Genomic DNA, 14,662 nt, shown 5'->3' on the forward strand with positions numbered 1-14,662 from the left:
AGGTTTTTACACGTCGAACATGCAGATGCCTTCATATGGAATCCAATCTTCCCCAAACACAAATGCCAATTGGCACAAATCTATTCTGTTTTGTGTTTCATTTGGTTGGCGATCTTTTCTTTGCGTGCTCACTCTGTTTTCTGTTTTGTTTTGGGTTTTACCAAGAGCCTACGCAGACGAGAAGGGCGGGTATCGTCCGCCTACCGAAAAAAGAAGTTATAGAAAAGGGCTTCAGTAGGTGCTATTTAACTGGTTTGAAGGCTTTTCCATTTCATGACTTGCTTGGCTATTTCTGTTATTTGACGTTCAATCTTGGCTTTCCTTCTAAAGTGTTAATGGAGATATTTGGGCGAATTTAGATGGGGAATTGGAATATGTTCGTGGGTGTTGAACGGTTGGTTGCGGGCTGCTCTCTTTTGTCTCTCTGATTGATAAATAATTTCGTCTCTGTAGCCGCATTTTATTAGGGTTTGGTTTTGTCAGGTGGAGTTAGATTGAAATAGCGATTTTCAAGAGCGGTCCGAAGGCTTCCGTTCCGTGTTAAAAAAGGGTTGTAGAGAATAGCGAGGAGGCTTGAGGAGGGGCTATTTAATTGGGTTGAAGGATTTTCCATTTCATGGCTTGCTTGGCTTTTGCTGTTCTTTGAGGGTTCAATCTTGTGTTTCTTTTTAAAGTGTTAATGGAGATTTTTGCGCGAATTTAGATGGGGAATGGGAATATGGTCGTGGGTGTTGAACGGTTGGTTGTGGGCTGCTCTCTTTTGTTTCTTCTCTGATTGAGAAATTATTTTGTTTCTGCAGCCGGATTTTATTAGGGTTTGGTTTTGTCAGGCCGAGTGATTTCTTAAGAATATTCGATTGAAATGGCGATTTTCAAGAGCGTTTCGAAGGCTTCCAGGAATAGCAGCCAGTCTCAGACACAGTCGAGTTCATCCACTAATGATGAGCTTCGGAACCGTCCATATCAAGAGGATTCTGGGGTAGAATCTGACACTACAGATGACTCAGATGTTGCAGAAGTTGGGGCTGAATTATGTATGGTAGGAGATCAGACATGTTCAGTTCCCTATGAACTCTTTGACTTGCCAGACTTGATGCAGATTTTGTCTTTGGACACATGGAATTCTTGTTTGACAGAGGAAGATAGGTACAATCTTACAGCATACCTTCCTGACATGGACCAGCAATCATTTAACCTGATTCTCAAGCAACTTCTTGGAGGAGAAACGTTGAATTTTATCAGTCCCATGGCCGAACTCTTCGATAGACTGAAAGGTGGGTTATGCCCCCCCAAAGTGTCTCGTTATATGGAAGGATTGCTGTATTTGCAGAGGAAGGTGCATTATCACTCATTGAGGAGTTATCACAATAATATGGTGAATACCTTCATGGAGATGCAGAAGATGTGGAAGAATATGTTACAAGCTGAACATCAGGATGTCCTTCCATATTCAAAGCATGGATTGGAACCCTCAAGAAAGAGTATGTCTCGGAGACTGCTCTCACAACCAAGCAAAAAGGCTACACCCATTAAATATCAAGGTATGACTGATATCGCATACCTTCCTTATCAGGAAAATAATCTAGCTACTTCAAAATCTGATGTCAAAGGTGTTCTGAAACTAAAGGCACCTACTAAGGGTCCTTCTCCCTCTGAAATCGGCAGTGGAAAGCTGGAATCCAAGGAAATCCTGAAAATAGAAAAGCGAACTCCCAGAGGAGTTTTGAAACAGTTCCCAAAGGGTCTTGTAAGGCATGAACAACCGCAAATGAAGCAAGAAAATATTCCTTCGAGGGAAATTCAAGGCTATGAAACAAAATCTAGGACGTCAGTTTACCCTCAAGTTATGGGTGGACGGGAAGGGGACAGTTTTGTTGGAGAAGCTTCAGTTGCCCAACCTAGGAGCAAAGATAGGAGGACAAAAAACATTTCTGAAACACCAGACAGTGCTGTACTGCAACAAGGATTTGAATACTCTTACAATAATGCCCCAGGGAAAATCATTTCAGGATATGACAAGAAGATGAAAAAAGCAAAGGGCCAACAGATGCTTAACAACATGGGTGTGCACATGGATCCACGGTTTGGGCAAGATGGTCGAAATTTCGAGGAGGATGACAATCTTATAGGAGAAAAGAGATATCTAAAAGATTTGCCTGGTAATCGGAGATATGCACAACACAGAGGCATGTTTTCTGAAGATGCTTCATACACAGAGAAAAAATGGAGGCACTTTGATAAACAAAGCAGAGAATATCAGAGGAGCTCGAACGAGCGTTATGCTGATGGAGGAGATTGGCAGATTCAAAATTTTCATCAACCTTTGTCGTATGATCGACAAATAAATCACAACAGAGAGCTGGATTTGGAAGGGTCAGGAAAAGTTCCTGTAGAGCAAAATAATTTTCCGAAAAGTTTTCAACGATCTAAAAAGAAGCGCATGGAGGTGAATCAATCATCAGATGATCCATACAGACTCCGCAATGCGCAAAATATCGTAACTGAAGAGTATGGGGAAAAGCAGGACTTCCTAGAAGAGCGGTTAAATTTCACAGGGAGCAGAAGACGTCCACTAGAGGCTACTAGGTTCTTGGATGATACTAAGTGGTCTGATCAAGGAAAACTTTTGAATGAACAAAAACGAAGGAAGCAGAATCAAATTGTTGATGCCGCTCCTGATATAGAAAGAAGTTTTCAAGAAGAACCAATGGCTTTCAAAGGTCCCCAAAACACAAAAAGGAATAAAAAGAAGAAGGACCATGCAAAATTTGAAGCAGTGGAGTTTGTCCCACCCCAGCCAATAAGATCTGAATATGATGCGAAAGTGCTTGATGGATCTGATAAGCAGAAGACAATGAAGATCAAGATTAAGAAATTGTCTGCTAAGATTCCGGATGGGCTGACAGACTCAAATGGGCCCCAAGATTATACCCAGTCTAGTTAACATGGCAGATGACAGGTTCGTTTGAAAGAAGAGTTTAAAAAGTGCAGAATGCAAAAAAATAAGTGTTGTCTGCCCAGACACCTCTTACAAATGCTGCCCTGTCAAATTGCAGCTTGATAGGTCTTAGCAGGGTGCTGGTGGAAACGAAGATTCTGGGTACTTAGTTGAGCAGATATCCTTATAACAGGTGCACTAAGCAACAAAATTATGGCTGATAACTCAGTTGTCTACAGAATGCATTTAATTTTAATTTTGTGCAGAAAACTAGAACCGATATGATAGACTTCTGGAATCTTTACGTCTACTTCTCACGCCTAATGTTCAGCTAATTTTCTCTCCTCTGCTGGCAATATTGGTCTTAATATTCTTCACTCTAGCTCTGTTGCAATCGAACTCTTGTATTTCATGGCTATTTGGAAACCTGTTAGGAACAGTACGCTTTGCTGATATTTATATTGGTTGGGGCTCATATAGTTTCTGAGTCTTTTCGTTTCTTTTCATATTGGACATTATTGACCCGAGGACACATTATTATCACAGAATCATATTTTGTACTGTTTTTGTGTTGGTTGTAGTAATGAAATTTGCATTTTTTTATTGGAGATACTAGAATAATGAGATAAAGGTTCCTTAAGATAACCCTGGATCTGGTTATAGATGAGTATAATATTTGTAAAACCGTTTATGGCTTTTATTTTGTTGAACCACTACTCTTTTTAATCACTTGTCCAGGAAAGCTAGAAACATTTGCGTGAATCCCTGGAAATTGGAATTGATACCATGCGCTTGTACTCCTTGTTTCCAGCTATTTTCCTTTGCAGCAAATCAACATATTTCCCTAAATATTCGTTTACTGGGTTCTCTTGCAATCAAATTCTTGTTTTTTATACTACTATGCATGTTGAGAGTTGCTCCAAAATATTGGAATCCAATATCCTGTAAGTCGCACAAGGAAAACAATAAAGTTCAATTACAATACCATATTCACATGTTTTCGTTCTTTGCATGCATATGGCTTTGATAGTTTTATCATTCAATTGATATTGACAGCTGGGCTTGAATTTTTATTTTAAGGGTGGTTCACGGACAGTGGGTGGCTACATCCACGGGAAAATCTAGGCAGATCAGCTCGAAGGGATCTACTTGTTAGCCAAACAAGCAGGGCCTAACCCCAAGGGCATCGAGGAGATTTGATCCCATGACCTCCCAAATTGGTGAGATACTTAGCAATGGGAACTCGACCAACTGAGCTAACCCCTGGGGCTTAGTTGGGTTTGAATATATATATATATATAACTTGAAGTTCTTCTAAAAACATGCCATTTGGGTGGGCCAGACCACAACAAGAAGGGATCCTTGGTGGATAGCTCAATTTTCCGCCAGTCTTACCAATTAACCAAGGCCCTGCTGGTCTTTGTCTTTTTTTTTTTGTCTATAAAAAAACTTTCATTAATTCATCAAGGATATATAACTTACATTCCAAAGGCCTATTGCTCTCCTGGGTTCACTCCAACCAGATTTGTTAGCAAGGAGAGCAAAACAAAAACAAAGAAGATGTTCCAGTTCTTACATTAATCCCAAAAGAGGCACAACCATATAACCCAAAATACAAGCAAAACCAAGAGACAACCAATACATTTCATATCCAGGAGGAGGGTTCGGGGTGTGAGTGCCACTTGGGGCCACAAGAGGGCCATGCCCTTCGTGAACATGATAGTCAATATGTGCTAGTAGTGCCTCAATCTTGTCCAGCTGCTCGCTATTGCGGTGCTGGCTATGTCTCATTGAAGCAAGGTGCCCCATAATTTCTCCTTGGCTATATTGAACGTCATTGATATAAGAAACAATCTCATTCTGGTCATCATACCTTTGTTGATAGATGACATCTAGGTTTGCCATGATATCTCGCAACTGATCAGCTATCGAAGCTAGTGCCGGACGCTGCTTCGCTTAGCTCGGAGGCGGAATTCGGGCATGAGCCATCTGACCTTCCACGTTTGCCCATTCCTCCACTTCTGCATTTAGCACTTTTGCCCGGTTGGCCTGCTCCCCTAGCTGGCCACGAGGGCCAACACCTCGTCTAGCCCGCCCGCGTTGACGTATCATGTCCCACCATCGACAATAGATAAACCGGACACCAAATATTCCAAGTGAGGAAAGTACACCACCTGTTCTGCCAAGCCCAATTATTTTCGCCCTGGTGGAATAACATCGCCATCCGACCTATGCAGAGACATCAAACTGTTTCAACACACCACCAGTGGACCCAACTGACTCAAAATCTTAAAGGCATATCCTTTATAGAGCCTGCAAAGAAAGAATGACACCCAAAGTTGCCTCCCTAGAGCCCCAGAACAAGGATGATCTTCAAAACAACACTCTCTGTAGAGAGGAAATAAGCCTAGAAAATTGTATACTGACGAAATTCACAGAAAACATTACAAATGAACCAGAATGGAGGTCTCCCACTCACCAAGTTACCTTCACATTGGACAACAAACCTTCCAATTCGAGCATGCACTGAAAACCTTGTAAAAGGTAGGAAAAGCATAATTACCTTAAAAACGACTTTACCCTTATCTCTTATAGCCACAACGTCACTAAGCTTGGACCTCGAGGTGAGCCTATTGCTATTTAAGTCGAATCCACGAGCCAGACTACCTAGATGACCCAACACCCAGACTTGAGCCGACCAGGGTCACATACTTTAGATTGAGTTATTGTTGCATGCAAAGCGACTTCATATTGCCAGACTACCTTTGCAACCACTCTCCACCAGTTGAGACCTCAACTTGGCTCACTAGAGAAGCCCCCCCCATATGCACCAAGTAGGTAATGCTGTTCAAAATCCCAATTCTCATTTCTTGGTTGTAGCAGCTACACACAAGAGCCATCACCAATATGATAATAACTTGGTGTGCTTAGAGAACATTCCCCTACAGGCCACCAGGCCCTTTGTACCCACTACCCACCACGTACCTCCTTCATTATTGCTATGTGGGAGGGCAATTAATGCCCTGCGCCGTCGAGCTTGCCAATTCTGTCACTGCCAGCAGGGAAGAGTTATCATTATCCACCATTCTTTATAGTGTTTCCAGGTCCTATGGAGTCGAGTTTGGAGGCTAGCGCGAGGTGAAATCATGATTGGTTTCTATAAGTTCCCAGTTGGCCAACCAGTTTGCCATTGAGTTCCCTTTTTGCTTGGTTTGAGAAGTTATTGCATATGGAAATGAGATCATGAGCTCTCTTATTCGATTTGGCTAGGTCTCTAGGCGCCAACTTTTGATTAATTTGGAAGAGGGGGTGCCATTCAACATTTTTTGGGCTGCCTGAACCACCGTTAAAGAATCCCCTGTGATTTGGACCTTTTAGACTCCCAGTTTATGAGCTTTTAGGGTTGTGAATTTGGCGTTGTTGAGCTGCAATAATCTGCGTAGAGACCTAGAGGCTTGCCTGTCAAATCCCTAATTATCCCTCCATAGCCTGTAGGACTCAGATTGCCTTTTGAGGCTCTGTCAAAATTGATTTTCACAAAGCCTTTTGGAGGGGCAACAAAAGTGGAGGGGGAGTCGACATGAGCTCTTGGGCCAGAATGCATCGGAGGCCCCGACATCGATGGAGCAAGGCATAGGTGAACAATAATCTCAACTTCCTCCTTGTTTGCCTTCTAGTCGTCTTCTGTCTAGTTCTCTGCCAGTATTGATTCCGTTATGTTGTCTTTCATAGTGCTCCAAATTACCTATGATAGAATTCTTCGATCCTTGAAGATAATCTTATTATGACCTTTCCAACTGTTCCAAAGGAGAAAGCCGAGGACCAACACCCAGGCACGATTGACAATGGTATTTTTAAAAAGGGCCACTCTCCACTGCTCGATTGTTTCAATCAGGCTGTTCCTCAATCTGTTTAGGTACCTGAAGGTACTTTCTACACACCTCCACAGAGCTTCTGCGTTCGAGCAAGAGTTCAACAAGTGTTCCAAAGACTCCTCTTGTATCTGACATACTGGGCATTTGGAAGGACTGATATATCTTTTTTGCAGAAGGTGATCCCAAGTTAGAATACATCTTGGCCCCACGAGCCAAAGAAATTGAACTACCTTTTGCCATAAGTTAGAAGTCCATATTTTGCGCCATAGGGGATATTGAGGAAGATTTCAATAGCTTGCAACTAAGGTATATGCTTCTTTGGTCAAAAACATACCTTTAGACTTGTATCCCCATCTTAAGTTGTTTGCCCCTCCCAAGATTGGGATTCTGTCGCTTGCCAATCTGCCTTTGACTTCCAGCTTCTTCACTCCTTTTGTGGATTTGGATTTTTCCAATACTCTGTCATCGTCCGGGCATTTTGAGTTCACAAATAGGCTTTGATTTTATTTAGTTCAGCTTTCCCTTCTAATTTCGGGAGTTGTTGCCTTGGCTTTTCCCAAAACCACGCTGTAGTCCCATTGCGAATCTCACAGTAGAAGTGATCTTTGATAAGGTTGCCATTTCTCTTTGCTAGGTTTCATAGGGCTGACCCTAAGGGGAAGTCCTTGGATCTGATCTTTTCCACTTGTGTTCGATCTTGGCCATATTTCTTGTCCCAAATTCTTTTCCAAAGTTTTGAGCCACCTTGGGCAAGAGCCACTACAATTTGGCTCCCATCACATTATTGAGGATTTCTAGGTTGTGTAGCCCAAGTCCTCCACAAAGTTTGGGTAAGCAGAGCTTATCCCACGATACTATAGTCCATTTCTTATTGGGACCCATTCCTTGCAAAGGAATTTTTGTAATGTTGCCACAATTTCAGAGTATATTCTTTTTGGAGTTGGGAGAACTGACAATTGATAAATTGGGATTTTGCTTGAAGGACTGCTTTTAGCAAAGTTGCCCGTCCAGCCAGATTTAAGGTCTGGAAAGTCCAATTGGAGAGTCTCTTTGTGATCTTGTTACATACTTCCAACACGAGATCCTTAGGGGGTTGGCCATGAGTGGGACCCCTAGGTACTTGGTTGGTAAGGAATCAATTTGGAAGTCCATCAAACAGGCCAAATGCTTTTGGATCAATACCAGAGTGTTAAAAAAATATAAATGAGACTTTTCTTTATTGACCAACATACTTGATGGCCGATGCCTCTTGAAAATCTTCCAGGATTGAGATAATAGCTTTGGATTCTCGCACAAATGGCTCACTGAAGAGCAGATTGTCATCTACAAACTGTTCATGCGTTGTTTATAAATCTGAGTTAGGAACCTTCAGGCCTCTGATCTGCCCTGATTGAGCCGCTGCTTGTATAGATTTCCCCAAACCTTCTGTCGCTCTAATGAACAAGAAGGGTGATAATGGATCGCCTTGATGCAAGCCCCTAGAGGCTCTAAAAGTGTTCTTTGGAGGCCCATTGAGAAGGATAGAAAAGAATGGAGTGGAAATCAACGATTTAATCCATTTGATCCAAGTTTTAGAGAACCCGAACGCCGTTAGTGTTCGGGTCAGGAAGTCCCAATTTAATTTGTCATAGGCTTTGGATAGATCCAACTTCACCAGCATACCCGACATTTTCTTGCTCTTCAAAGAGTGGATGATCTCATGTGCTGCAAGGGTTTTAACCTGCAAACTATGATTATAGAAATAATCTTATAGATCACGTTGCATAGCGCGATAGGTTTGTATCCACTAGGATCGCTCGCGATGTTCGACTTCGGGATCAATGCGGTGAAGGTGGCGTTAAGCTCGGACCATATCCGCTGCATCGTCCGTGATTCCTCTACTAGCGCTACAATATCCCTGCCAAGGAAATGCCAACAAGCCTTAAATAATTCAAAAGTAAATTTTTTCGCCTCAGGAGATTTGTTATTTGGCATTTCTTTGACCACTGTTTTGACTTCTTCATAGGAGATCTCCCTTAGCAAGGCCTCATTTTGCTCTGCTGAGATCAAATGCGGGATCTGCTCTGTCACCCAGTCGATGGTGTCAGACCGATCTTGATCCCTTTTTGATAAAAGACCCTAGAAGAAAGAGATCAACTCATCCTCCATTTCCTTAGGATTCACCAACCAGTCTCCATTCTGAGAAGTGAGGGAGAAGATTCAATTGTGTTGTTTGTGATTAATCATGGATCTACGAAAGAAGCGGGAGTTCCTTTCCCCCTCTCTCAACCATTGAATGCAAGACTTTTGTCTCTAGAGGACTTCCTCTTGTTTGTGCCTCTCCTCTAGCTCCTGGATGAGCTTTCCTTTCTCTTGCATAAGTGCTTCCAATCTCCCTTCCAATATAATTTGGCCTTGAATCGCTTCCATTTTTTTCTTCCAGTCTTCTTTTTTCCTTAAGAATATCTTCGAATTCCTGCTTATTCCAGGTTTTAATTTTGAGCTTCAGTTCCTTCAATTTTCTTTGGAAAATCTGCATTCGGCTATCGCTGGATGCTGTTATCTCCTACGACCAATGTTCTAGCTTCTCGATAAAATTTGGGTGTCGGAGCCAGAAGCTCTCGAAGCGAAAGGGTCTATTCCTGGGAGTTGATTTCATATCTATTTCCAAATGAAGAGGCCAATGGTCAGACCCTTAAGCTTGGAAGAATCTTGGCCTCAATAAAAGCATCCTTGACCAAAACCTCCTTTGAGATGAGAAATTGATCCAACTCACATGTAATTTGGTGTCAGACCCACCTTCGGTTGTTCCATGTGTGGTTACCATTTCGGGTTTCTATATCAGCAAGCCAACTCTTGGATAGTGTCATTGAATAAGGCCGACAAAGGATCCAATCTTCTCAGCCCCCCTCGCTTCTCCTCTAGATTGCATATCATATTAAAATCCCCCTCTATTATCCAACATGCATCTTGTAGGGATTCCTTTGTCTTTCTCAGATCTTTTAGGAATTTATCTTTTTGGCTTTGGGTGGGGGAGCCGTAATTGCTATCAAGCTCATCCACTCCTCAGATTCCAAACAATGAAATCTACCTGTCAAACTATGGGCTATCGCCACCTAGTCTTGGAAGAGCACCAAATTTGGGTCCAAGAGAATTGCAAGTCCACTCGCTGTACCGCGAGTGTTAATTGCCATTGCCTCACTTTCCCTCCAACATTTTCGGAATATGCCTTCTAGCTTATCACCAGGCACTTTTGTCTCTTGTAATAGAATGATCTCTAGTTTTTCCTTGTTAATCTATGACTTTAGATAGCACAACTTACCTTGACTGTTTAAGCCCCGTATATTCCATGAGACGGTTTTTATTTAGTAAGCTGTAGGGTTTGGGGATAATACTTCGTGAGCTAGCTCATTTGAGCAGAGTTCAACAAAAAATCCCCTGCTTCCTTTAGCGCTTCCTTGTACGTTTTTTGCCCCTTCTTTCCTTTGTCGGCTAGTGGAGGATCCACTTGGGAGAGGCTCAACTAACCACCCTCTTCACTTTGGTTTGATGCTCCTTCATTCCCTGTTTGACTTAGCCAACATTGCACACCATTGACCTAACAAGTTGCGGAAGTGCACAAGCTGATTTGAGGGAATGTCCTTGACGTCAACTTTGACCTAGACATGGAAGAATTTCAACATGGTTTTCTCATCAACACTCAATCTATTCTGTTTCTCCTCTACTTCAAGTATTTTGCTGGTGTGGAGTAAGATCTCCTTGAGCTTTCGATCTTCCTCTAGATCCTTAGGTGATTTTCTTTTGGGATTTACTCGCTCCACACCCTTGCTTCTCTGTTGGTTCACCTACATTTTTTGGATTTCCATTTGTTTTGCTTTGCTCTCATTCTCTCCAAGTTTATCCATTTGCTCTAGAACTGTGAAGGGGTTATTATCCATTACCTTCTATGGCTTTGATTGAACCGCATTTTGCTTGGTTGGAGCCGTCATCGCTGGGGCCAATTGAGTACCTTGTTGAGCCTCTTGATTTCCTGCAGTGTTGCCACTTCATGGGCCTGCCGGTTGGAAACCCCCCTCATCCTTTGTCTCCCGAAGCTTTTGCTCCTCAACTATAGTGAGTGTGGACAGTCCTAGAATAAATGGCTGTATTCATGGTATCGACAACATTTGAACGACACATGCTCACAGTCTAGCGGCTAGGTCCAAATTGTGCCGTGGTATTCCAAATCAATTGACTCTGGCAGAGGCTAGGAGATGTTCATGTGGACACAAATCCGGGGATAAGCTGCATGTTGCCTCCTCTTGGTGATTTCCGAGATCTTTACAAATTCACTTATGGAGTTACCAATACCCTCTAGGATATCAGGTTCCTAGAAGTCATCCAGTAAGGAGAAGAGCCGCACCCACATCGGAGCCGCCAGGAATTGCTCCTTCTCCGAGTTATAACATTCTTCCCAAAAATGTATGAATAACTTTGCATTATTCATGAAATACGACCCATTCTCGAAAACCCTTTTGCGATTTGTTAGATCTGCAAAATAACTGTAAAAAAACCTTTAGCTCACAACCTCGAGCTCAACTAGCCCTTTAGGGTTCCATTTCCCCTGGATCCATTGGACAATTTCTTGTTCCTTTGGCTAGACCTTGAACTTGCAAATTAGGGCATGATCCTTCATGTATTGACAAGTCTTCTCCAAGCTATTATTAGGAATCACGAATTCGGGGTTTTGAGTAGCTTTCGGAAGGCAACGCCCATGTGATTTGGCCTGCCATTGAGCCCCCATCATGGGCGATTCCTCAGCCTCCTTTTCACCGGCTGCCATGCTGGAGCTTCCTTCCGCGACCCTATGAGATCGTTGACTGCACTTCAATAGGAGCCCCCCCTCATGGGGCCGCTCATGGGTTGACCAGAATGAGTACCGACAGCTCTTGTCATGGCTCAATGGCCTGGATCTGACAAAAACGCTGCCACTGCCTACAAACTTCTGAAGCACTCACAAAACTCTAGCAGAAGAGGGCGCTCCTATGATTTTAGACTTAACAATATATCTATTTTCCTGGTCTTTGTCTTTTATTTGTGTGTAAATATTCATTATTTTCTCTCTTTGGAGCTTTTGGGGCCTCGTTTAAACTGTTATGCTATCAGCTGAGCTGAAAAAATATATTTGAATAAATATTAATCTTCTTTTCTTCCTTTCAGAGCTTTTTGGGGCTGGTTTTATATTTTTATGTGATCAGATTACTTGGAAAAAGATTTATGGATTAAACCATGATTAAAATTACTACTTGATGTGAATTCTTATTTTCTTTCACTGTATGATAATTGTACAATGTGTATGATTTTCGTTTTATTGTTTTGTTCGATATATTATTCCAGATGAGGTTATAAATTTTAACAGTGCTTTAAATTCAAATTTTCTTCCTTTTTCTTGTAATTGAATAAAATTTCAATTTTTGGTCTGTTTAGAGGTTTTGGGCATTTCGTATTTTCTTTCACTGTATGATAATTGTATATCTATTTTCTTTCTGCCATTCTGAATTTCTAGAACTTGGTTTATTCTTTTGTTCAAGATATATATTCCCCATGAGGTTATAAAATTTAAACGGTGTTTTAGATCGAGAATGTTCTTCCTTTTCCTTATAATTGGTTTTTTTTGTTTACTGCTTTTGGTGCCTGTTAACTTTTTATGATATTAGGTTATTTGCAAAAATAGATTCTTGGGTTAATTTTTGATTGAAAATGCATATTTGATGTGGATTGTTCTTTTCTTCCAGTTTATGATAATTATATAACTTTTTTCCTTCCAGTCAGAGTTTTCGGGACTAGTTTATGTTCACTTCTTCTAAACATGGGTGTAAAATTTAAGCACTGTCTTTAGAACCAGATTTTTTTCCCATTTTTTTTATTTGGATAAGTTTTGATCTTCTTTTCTTCCTTCAGAGTTTTTGGGGCTTGCTTTTTAAATTGTAATGTTACAAGGATACTTGCCAAAAAGGATGTGCAGGCTAAAATTTGTTTCAAAATGTATATTTGATATAGATTCTTATTCACTTCCACAGTATGATAATCATAAATATTTTTTCTTTTGGGTCAGTCATTCATAGTTTTTGGGCTTGTTCTGTTCAAAGCACATTCTACCAGATGTAGGTTTAAAATTTAAACAACGATTATTGTCAATAAGATCAACTGTTTTATCAGATCTTAACAGTGCATGCTATTATTTTTATAGCTGGGATCTTGACAATAGAGAATGCTTTTGCATTAGCAACATGGTTAATCTCTTTGCCTGCAAGGTGAATGATCAATTTGTTTTTAAAACTATAAGATAAAGATTAACTTCTTTATTGTGTAGAGTTTCTATAAGAGTAAATATTCTGGAATTTTGAAACCTTAGATGTAGTAAATATTTATGCCTGTGCCCTCTCTCCCCTCCCGGTTGCCATGACAAGGTGACCATAGCTTGCAAGTTTAAAGAGTTTTCTTGGTGATTATTCTGTAGGTTGTATAGCTTCCAACCATGATGTTTCATTGATATGAGGGTTGTAAATTTTAGAATACAACGAAATACTAGAGAATCTTTGAATAATTTAGGATTTTTTAATCAATGTGATACATTTCCACGTATTTTCAAGATCAACGATCAATTTGTCCTTAACATTACAAGATAAAGTCTTTATTGTGTAGATTTTCCTATAAGAGCAAATATTCTATGGAATTTTGAAACACTATAAGATATAGTAAATATTTTTGTGCCATTTTACCCACCCTCTTCTCCAGGCTGGCATGATACAGTGACCATAGTTTGTATGTGTCAGAGAGTTTTCTTGGTGATTATTCTGTGGTTTGAACTTTGTATAGCTTTCAACCATGAAACTGCAATGATTTGAAGAGTTACAAATTTAGAAGATAACAAAATAGTAGAGAATCTTTAATTCATTTAGTTCTAATCAATGAGATAAGTTTATATGTATTTTAAATTCAAATTGTTCACAGTTCAGTGGAGTTTTTTGTTACAACCTTTGTAAATGATCATCCTTTTTTCTCTTTTCTTTTTATTCATCGTGCCATGGTTTTATGATTAATTTGATAATTTCTATGGTTGAAAACATTTTAACAGTTGTTTAGTTGTGTTATCATTCACCACAAAGAAGAGACCCACTTTTGTGTTGAAATTCGAGTGCAAACTAGAATTTCTGAACTTGATAATTACTTGTGACTGATTTATAAGTTTCCTTTGAGCATTTACTTCATTTAATTATGCCATCAAACAATTATACATTCAATTATGCAAGAAAGTGGAGATCATGGTACATGAGACACAAGAAATTAGGCTAGCGGCCAGGGCAAAACTGTTGGAGAATGTGACTAGTTTTGGTCTTCATAATTTGTACCGTTAAGTATTTTATGTAAAAAAACAAAAGAAAAGAAAAAGAAAAACTATTGTTATTGTTTTAGACAAGCATGTTCTTCATTCTTCTAGCATTTTGAGTCAAAGCCTTATTTGGACCTAATGTAAAAGAAAAAGAAAAAGAACTATTAAATATGTAATTTTGGGTCAGAAACCCCTCTAGGTGCCAAATCGGCCTACATGGCAAGTTGGCCCTGCCCCAATGGATGTGTTTATCCGCACCCCCTCTGAACTGTATAAATAGGGGGAAGATGGAGCTCATTTGGACACACACACTTGATGATTTGTGGTCTGAAATATCACAGAAAGGACATAGAAGAAGTGGAGCGCCGAAGTCTCAATGAAAGAAGTTCTTCTTGAGCTAGGGTTTGTGGAAGATCTGCATTTGTACATCTCTTGTTGTTGGTCTTTTGCTGATGGATCTGCTGGAAATAAAGAAGGCTTGACTTAGCATCTAGAGTT

This window comes from Pinus tabuliformis, chromosome 4_2, assembly GCF_031772625.1.
Source record: "Pinus tabuliformis cultivar Carrire ecotype Pingquan chromosome 4_2, CPIR1, whole genome shotgun sequence".
Lineage (NCBI taxonomy): Eukaryota > Viridiplantae > Streptophyta > Pinopsida > Pinales > Pinaceae > Pinus > Pinus tabuliformis.